Genomic DNA, 7061 nt, shown 5'->3' with positions numbered 1-7061 from the left:
GACTCCCCCAAGCTTAAACCTTTGCTTGTCCTCAAGCAATTCAGTTGATAAACTGAAAGTGATAAAGAAAAACTTTTACAAACTCTGTTTGCTCTTGTTGTTGTAAACATGAAAAGCCAGCATTCAAGTTTCAGCAAATATTATGAACTAACCATACTCACAATAACACTTGGGTCTCACAATTAGTCATATCAATAGCTTAATCAGCTAGCGAGCCATAATAATAGAACTCGGATGACAACACTTTCTCAAAACAATCATAACATGATATAACAAAATGGTATCTCGCTAGCCCTTTCTGAGATCGGAAAAAATAAATGCAGAGCACCTTTAAAGATCAAGGACTGACTAAACATTGTAATTCATGGTAAAAGAGATTCAGTCAAGTCATACCCAATATAAACCAGTAGTAATGAATGCAAATGACAGTGTGCTCTCCAGCGGGTGCTTTTTAATAAGAAGGGTGATGACTCAACATAAAAGTAAATAGATAGGCCCTTCGCAGAGGGAAGCAGGGATTCGTAGAGGTGCCAGAGCTCAATTTTAAAATAGAGATTGAATAACATTTTGAGCGGCATACTTTCGCTGTCAACGCAACAACTATGAGATGGCTGTATCTTCCATACTACATGCATTCACTACAAAAAAAAGACACATCCGTGACATTTTGGGCCGAACGATTTTTTTTTCTGTCATACATATGACACTTCTATGACGATAATTGTGAAAAAACCTGGTATCATCATAGATGTGGTGGGCTCCTACTTCTATGACAAAAAATCATGACAGAAAATGGGCTTTTCGTCCTGGGCGGGCCGGAGACGCAGTTGCATGACATTCTTTGGGCTGTCCATGACGGGAAAAACCGTGGTAGAAGCAAGGGGGAGGAAAATTTCAGGGAGTTGCCGATTACGGTGGGAGGTTGGGGGCCGAGCGATGCGCGTTTCTCTCGTACACGTACGTGCGTGTGTGCGAGGTGTTGGCTCTAACTGAACCCGAGTGAGGCGTTGGGCTCTAACTGAACCCGAGCGATTGCACTGTAGGCTACGCGTTACCGAACCCGACCGATCGATCGATGGCTGTTAACTGAACCCGATGGAGCGATTCCTTCGCTACTGCTGCTAACTGAAGCCGATCGATTGGATGAACAGTGAGCGTTGCCGGGGGGGGGGGGGTTGGATGAACAGTGAGCGGTGGCGTTGCCTCTGGATGAACAGGACCCCATGGTGTGGAGGGCTGGATGAACAGTAGACGGTGGAGGGGTGGTTGAACAGGACCCCATGGTGTGGTGGGCTGGATGAACAGTAGACATTGGAGGGGTGGTTGAACAGTAGCCGGTGGAGTAGCGCACGGTGGAGGCTAGATGAACAGGAGCCCGTGGAGGTTGGAGGAGGTCAACGGTGGAGATGAACAGTATCTCGTGGAGTCCCATTTTGCGGTACGCCAGACCCCCCCGATGAACAGGACCCACGTTTTGACCGTAGCGCTCCAACACAAGTCCGTTTCATCCGTTTTGCGGTACGCCACACCCCTCCCGATGAACAGGACCCCCGCTTCGACCGTAGCGCTCCAACACAAGCCCGTTTCGTCCGTTTTGCGGTACGCCACACCCCTCCCGATGAACAGGACCCCCGTTTCGACCGTAGCGCTCCAACACAAGTCCGTTTCGTCCATTTTGCGGTATGCCACTGTAGGACCTTGAGAAGAGGTGTCTAGAGGGGGGGGTGATTAGACACTAAGTACCAAAGTTGCAGTTTTTAGCAAATTTAAGTTTAAGTGGAGTTTAGGCACAAGTTTAACATTCACAACACATAGCAAGCAAGCATGCAAAGAGTATATGAGCAGCATAAAGTAAAGCATGCAACTTTCAAGAATGTAAAGGGAAGGGTTTTGGAGGATTCAAACACAGTTGGAGACACGGATGTTTTTGGCGTGGTTCTGATAGGTGGTGCTATCGTACATCCACGTTGATGGAGACTTCAACCCACGAAGGGTAATGGTTGTGCGAGTCCATGGAGGGCTCCACCCAAGAAGGGTCCACGAAGAAGCAACCTTGTCTATCCCACCATGGCCGTCGCCCACGAAGGACTTGCCTCACTAGCGGTAGATCTTCATGAAGTAGGTGATCTCCTTGCTCTTACAAACTCCTTGGTTCAACTCCACAATCTTGTCGGAGGCTCCCAAGTGACACCTAGCCAATCTAGGAGACAACACTTTCCAGGAAGTAACAAATGGTGCGTTGATGATGAACTCCTTGCTCTTGTGCTTGAAATGATAGTCTCCCCAACACTCAACTCTCTCTCATAGGATTTGGATCTGGTGGAAAGAAGATTTGAGTGGAAAGCAACTTGGGGAAGGCTAGAGATCAAGATTCATATGGTAGGAATGGAATATCTTGGCCTCAACACATGAGTAGGTAGTTCTCTCTCAGAACTAGTAAGTTGGAAGTGTAGGTTTGTTCTGATGGTTCTCTCCACGAATGAAGAGGAGGTGGAGGGGGTATATATAGCCTCCACACAAAATCTAACCGTTACACACAATTTACCAATCTCGGTGGGACCGAATCAACAAACTCGGTCAGACCGATTTAGTAAATCTAGTGAACGTTAGGATTTTCGGTGGGACCGAAATGCAACTCGCACTACTAGGAAAAGGGCTATAGATGGGCTGGACACTAATGGCGCACTGTACATGTGGTGCACCATTACTAAATACTAATGGCACACCATGTGTTGGTGCGCCATTAGTGTGCAAATACTAATGGCGCACCACATCCCACGGTGCGCCATTAGTAAAAAAATTTATTATTTTTTTTTCAAAACTACTAATGGCGCACTGTGGGAGTGGTGCGCCATTACTAGTTGACATAGTAATGGCGCACCACACCCACCGTGCGCCATTAATCGTTTTGAAAAAAAAATTGTTAGTAATGGCGCACGGCGCACTGTCCACTGGTGCGCCATTACTAAGTTTTTTTCAAAAAAAAATAAAATAAAATGGCGCACCGTGGGTGTGGTGCGCCATTACTAGTTTAACTACTAATGGCGCACCACCCCTGGTGCGCCATTACTAGTTTGCCCAGCTTCCACCGAATGCACCCCCCCCCCCCCCCCGTGGACCGCCTTTTCAGTTTTAGAAAAAATAAAAAAATGATAAACATGTCAAAAAAATAAAAGAAAATAAGTTTCCCATGTGATATGTGGTCTAGTTGTTGGGAAAATTTACAAATATAAATTTCGACTTTATTTGCAAAATCTCTCTGGAAATTTGTAAAATGGGCATAAATTTTGCATACGAACTCGTATTAAAAAGTTTTATATATGAAAAATCATCTACTTGAAAAGTTACATCCGAATTTAATTGGGGGAACCCCGTTAAACATTTTCAAAATCCCCAAAAACCTAACAGAAAAAAAGTTACGAGGCTTTCAAGATCTAGAGGCAAAAAAATTAAAAAAAATTGATTTTGAATTTTTTTTTTCAAAAAATGATACGTAATATGACCGGGAAGTTTGAAATATTTTTCAAAATTTCATCATAGTCATGAACATGAACAAAGTCCTAGACATCAACAAGGTATAATAGGATTGATATCCTAGATATATCAACAAGTGCGTGTGAAGTGAGTTGTTGCTGGGGTTGGTAAGAACTCTGAAGTTAAGTGTGCTTCGGCTCGAGTAGTGTGAGGATGGGTGACCTTTTGGGAAGTTTGACCACGGAGTGCGGTTTGACCTGAGTTTAAGCATATTGACCCGAGATTAAGCCATAGTGACCTGAGATTAAGAAAAAAACGAAAAAAAAATTGAAAAAAAATTCTGAAAAAAATTGATTTTTTTTGAAAAAAGTGTTACTAATGGCGCACTTCTATGTGGTGCACCATTAGTATACCAGATACTAATGGCGCATCATGGGCTATACTAATGGCGCACTGCGTGGTGCGCCATTAGTATACCAGATACTAATGGCGCACCAGTGGTGCGCCATTAGTAAAAAATACTAGTGGCGTGATAGTAATGGCACACCGGTAGTGCGCCATTAGTAGGCAAAATCGGTGCGCCATTAGTAGGCCTTTTCCTAGTAGTGTCGGTAGGACCGATATGGTTAGGGTTAGGGCATAACATAATCTCGTTGAGACCGATTACACAAACTCGGTAAGACCGATTTTGGTAATTAGCTAACCAGAGAGTTGGTCAGGTAAACTCGATGGGACCGATTACTCAAACTCGGTGGGACCGATTTTGGTAATAAGTTGACCAGAGAGTTTGCATTGTAATCTCGGTAGGACCGATTGCTCAAACTCGGTAAGACCGATTTTGATAATGGACATACACAGAGAGATTACAATCCCATCTCGGTGAGACCGAGATTCCTATCGGTGAGACCGATTTGCCTAGGGTTTCTGGCAGTGGCTATGACATCTGAACTCGGTGGCGCCGGATAGAAAGAAATAGGGTGACCGATTTGGGCTTTAGGTTTAGGTCATATGTGGATGTGAGAAAGTAGTTGAGGGTTTTGGAGCATATCACTAAGCACACGAAGCAAGAGGCTCATTAAGCAACACCTCATCCCTCCTTGATAGTATTGGCTTTTCCTATAGACTCAATGTGATCTTGGATCACTGAAATGTAAAATGAAGAATCTTGATCTTGAAGCTTTAGCCAATCCCTTGTCCTTAGCATCTTGAAGGAGTTCCACATCCTTTAGTCCATGCCACTTCATTGTTGAACTTGTCTGAAATATACTAGATAAAAGTGTTAGTCCAACAAGAGATATGTTGACATTAATTACCAAAACCACCTAGGGAGCACTTGTGCTTTCAATCTCCCCCTTTTTGGTAATTGATGACAACATACATCAAACCTTTAGATAGGATATAGATAATAGCAAGTAAATCTTTGGAAAGACATGTAACAAGCATAGGCTCCCCCTACATGTATGCAATCATGTGAAATATAGAATATAGAAGCATGTGAGAGCATAACCATGGCAGAGTAAGCAATGTGTTACATGTATCTTGGCCATATGCATCAGAGCAAAGAATATTAAAGAAAATACTTTCATGCTCATGAGTCCTTGCAAACAGTATGTACATCAGCAAGAATTCCTCATACACATGATTGTGATGCATATACTTACCTTGTAGTCTTGAGTTGGCTTAGGATGGAATGAACCTGCGTAAACAAGGTTAGATAACATAGATACATCTACTAACCAGGGAAATCAAAAGAAACTACAAGAATACCAAGACTGGGATGACATGTAGAGAGTGAGTACTAAGTACCACATTGGATTAGACATGTCCCCAAGAGTAAAGATATGCAAAGAATTTAAATGATTTCTTTCCCTTAGATGTCTTGCTCCCCCTGAATCTAGCATGGGATACTGGGAGAAGATAGGGAACAGAAAATCAGAGCTGAAGAATATGAATGAATAGAGCTAGTGCAAACTAATGCAAATAAGCACATATGAACATGTCTTTCCCCCAAAAAGACATGTGGCATCTCTCCTCTTGAACACCAAGCATCTGGGATCCTTGAGAAATACTTTCTACTTGAGTATTTTCTCCCCCTGGAGATCTCTCTCTCCCCCTGTGGAAGTGATATTCTCTGATGCGATCTCTCTCTAAATGATAAGCTTTGATGTGATCTCTCTCCCCCTTTGACATCAATTTTCAAGAAGGGCTTCTGGAATTTGTCGTGAATGGGTTCGATCCTTGAGTCACAGCACAAAGCATTTGTAAAAATGTGATGCTTGTAGAGGACAAGATTCATTGAGTGGAGCTGGAACAAACGAAACACAGAATAAGTGGCAAACTGTTTGTCCTGTGGTGAAATCAGTGGCACCGAGTTGTATGCTTCGGTTGTACCGAAAGAATTCAGTTGGACCGAAAATAACTAATCGGTGGAACCGAGTTCATCGCAAGAAAACACTTGTCACCTTAGCTCACTAGTCTAATAAGATCTCACACAGATTTGCAAGGAATTAACTATATGATATGCAATGAATTGGATGTATAAAATACAGAGCAAACAAAAAAGAAAAGAAAGAAATCTAGATGAAGTTTTTTTTTGAAAGGGGAAACAAATATGCATGAAACAAATGCAAAAACACAGAGACGAACACAAGAGAACTTCATCTAGAGATGGTCGGCGACAAAGTCACCTATGTTAGAGTATATTGACTTAGGAGTCAAGTGAGTTCACTTGATCATAGGTCATACTCATCGTTTAAGCTCAAAATGGGGTTACCATTTTTCGTTCAAGCATCTTGATGTATTCACATCTTGTCGAGTTGCTTTAGCTCATGTCTTGGAGTAAAGCTTCTCTAATATGGAATAACATACCTTGGTTGGTGGTGTTGATCATGTAGTTGAACTTGTGTGGGTTGCTCAAGGTTGATGTGGCTCATCAAGAGTTGGGAGCACCACTTGGAATTTGAGTCCATCTACCTACATGGGTTAGTTCTTGCAAGGAAGAGCACTTGTGTATCCAAAAATGACAATCATGAAGCTCAACATAGAATTTGTCAAAGGATATGTTTGAATGGTTTCATGCTTCCTTGTCCTCAACCACCTTTGTATAGAGACTTGGTGATGTAGAGATTGCTCAAGATGTGAGTAGGTTACAATCTCATGGAATTTGATTCAACCAAGTACCTACATGGGTTAGATAACATGCAAGATGCAAATATATCCAAGACATAAGATTTTCATCATAAGAGAAATATCAAGGATTAGTCATAAGCTCATGTCTTGCATGTATCCAATGGAGTTTCTACTCCAAGTTTGAAGCATCAATGATGTTTAATTCTCCTCTCAACCTGCAAAACACTTTCTCATCAAGATGTTTGGTGAATATATCCGCTAATTGCTTTTCGGTGCGAACATGCTTAAGATCAATGTCACCCTTAGCAACATGATCTCGAATGAAATGATGACGAACTTCAATATGCTTAGTTCGAGAATGTTGCACAGGATTATGTCCAATTTTGATAGCACTTTCATTGTCACAAAGCAATGGAACATGTTTCACATATATCCCATAATCTTTAAGAGTTTGGGTC

The sequence above is a fragment of the Triticum aestivum genome, chromosome 7B (genome assembly GCF_018294505.1).
Source record: "Triticum aestivum cultivar Chinese Spring chromosome 7B, IWGSC CS RefSeq v2.1, whole genome shotgun sequence".
Taxonomy (NCBI): domain Eukaryota; kingdom Viridiplantae; phylum Streptophyta; class Magnoliopsida; order Poales; family Poaceae; genus Triticum; species Triticum aestivum.
Note: the sequence above shows the minus strand (reverse complement) of the source record.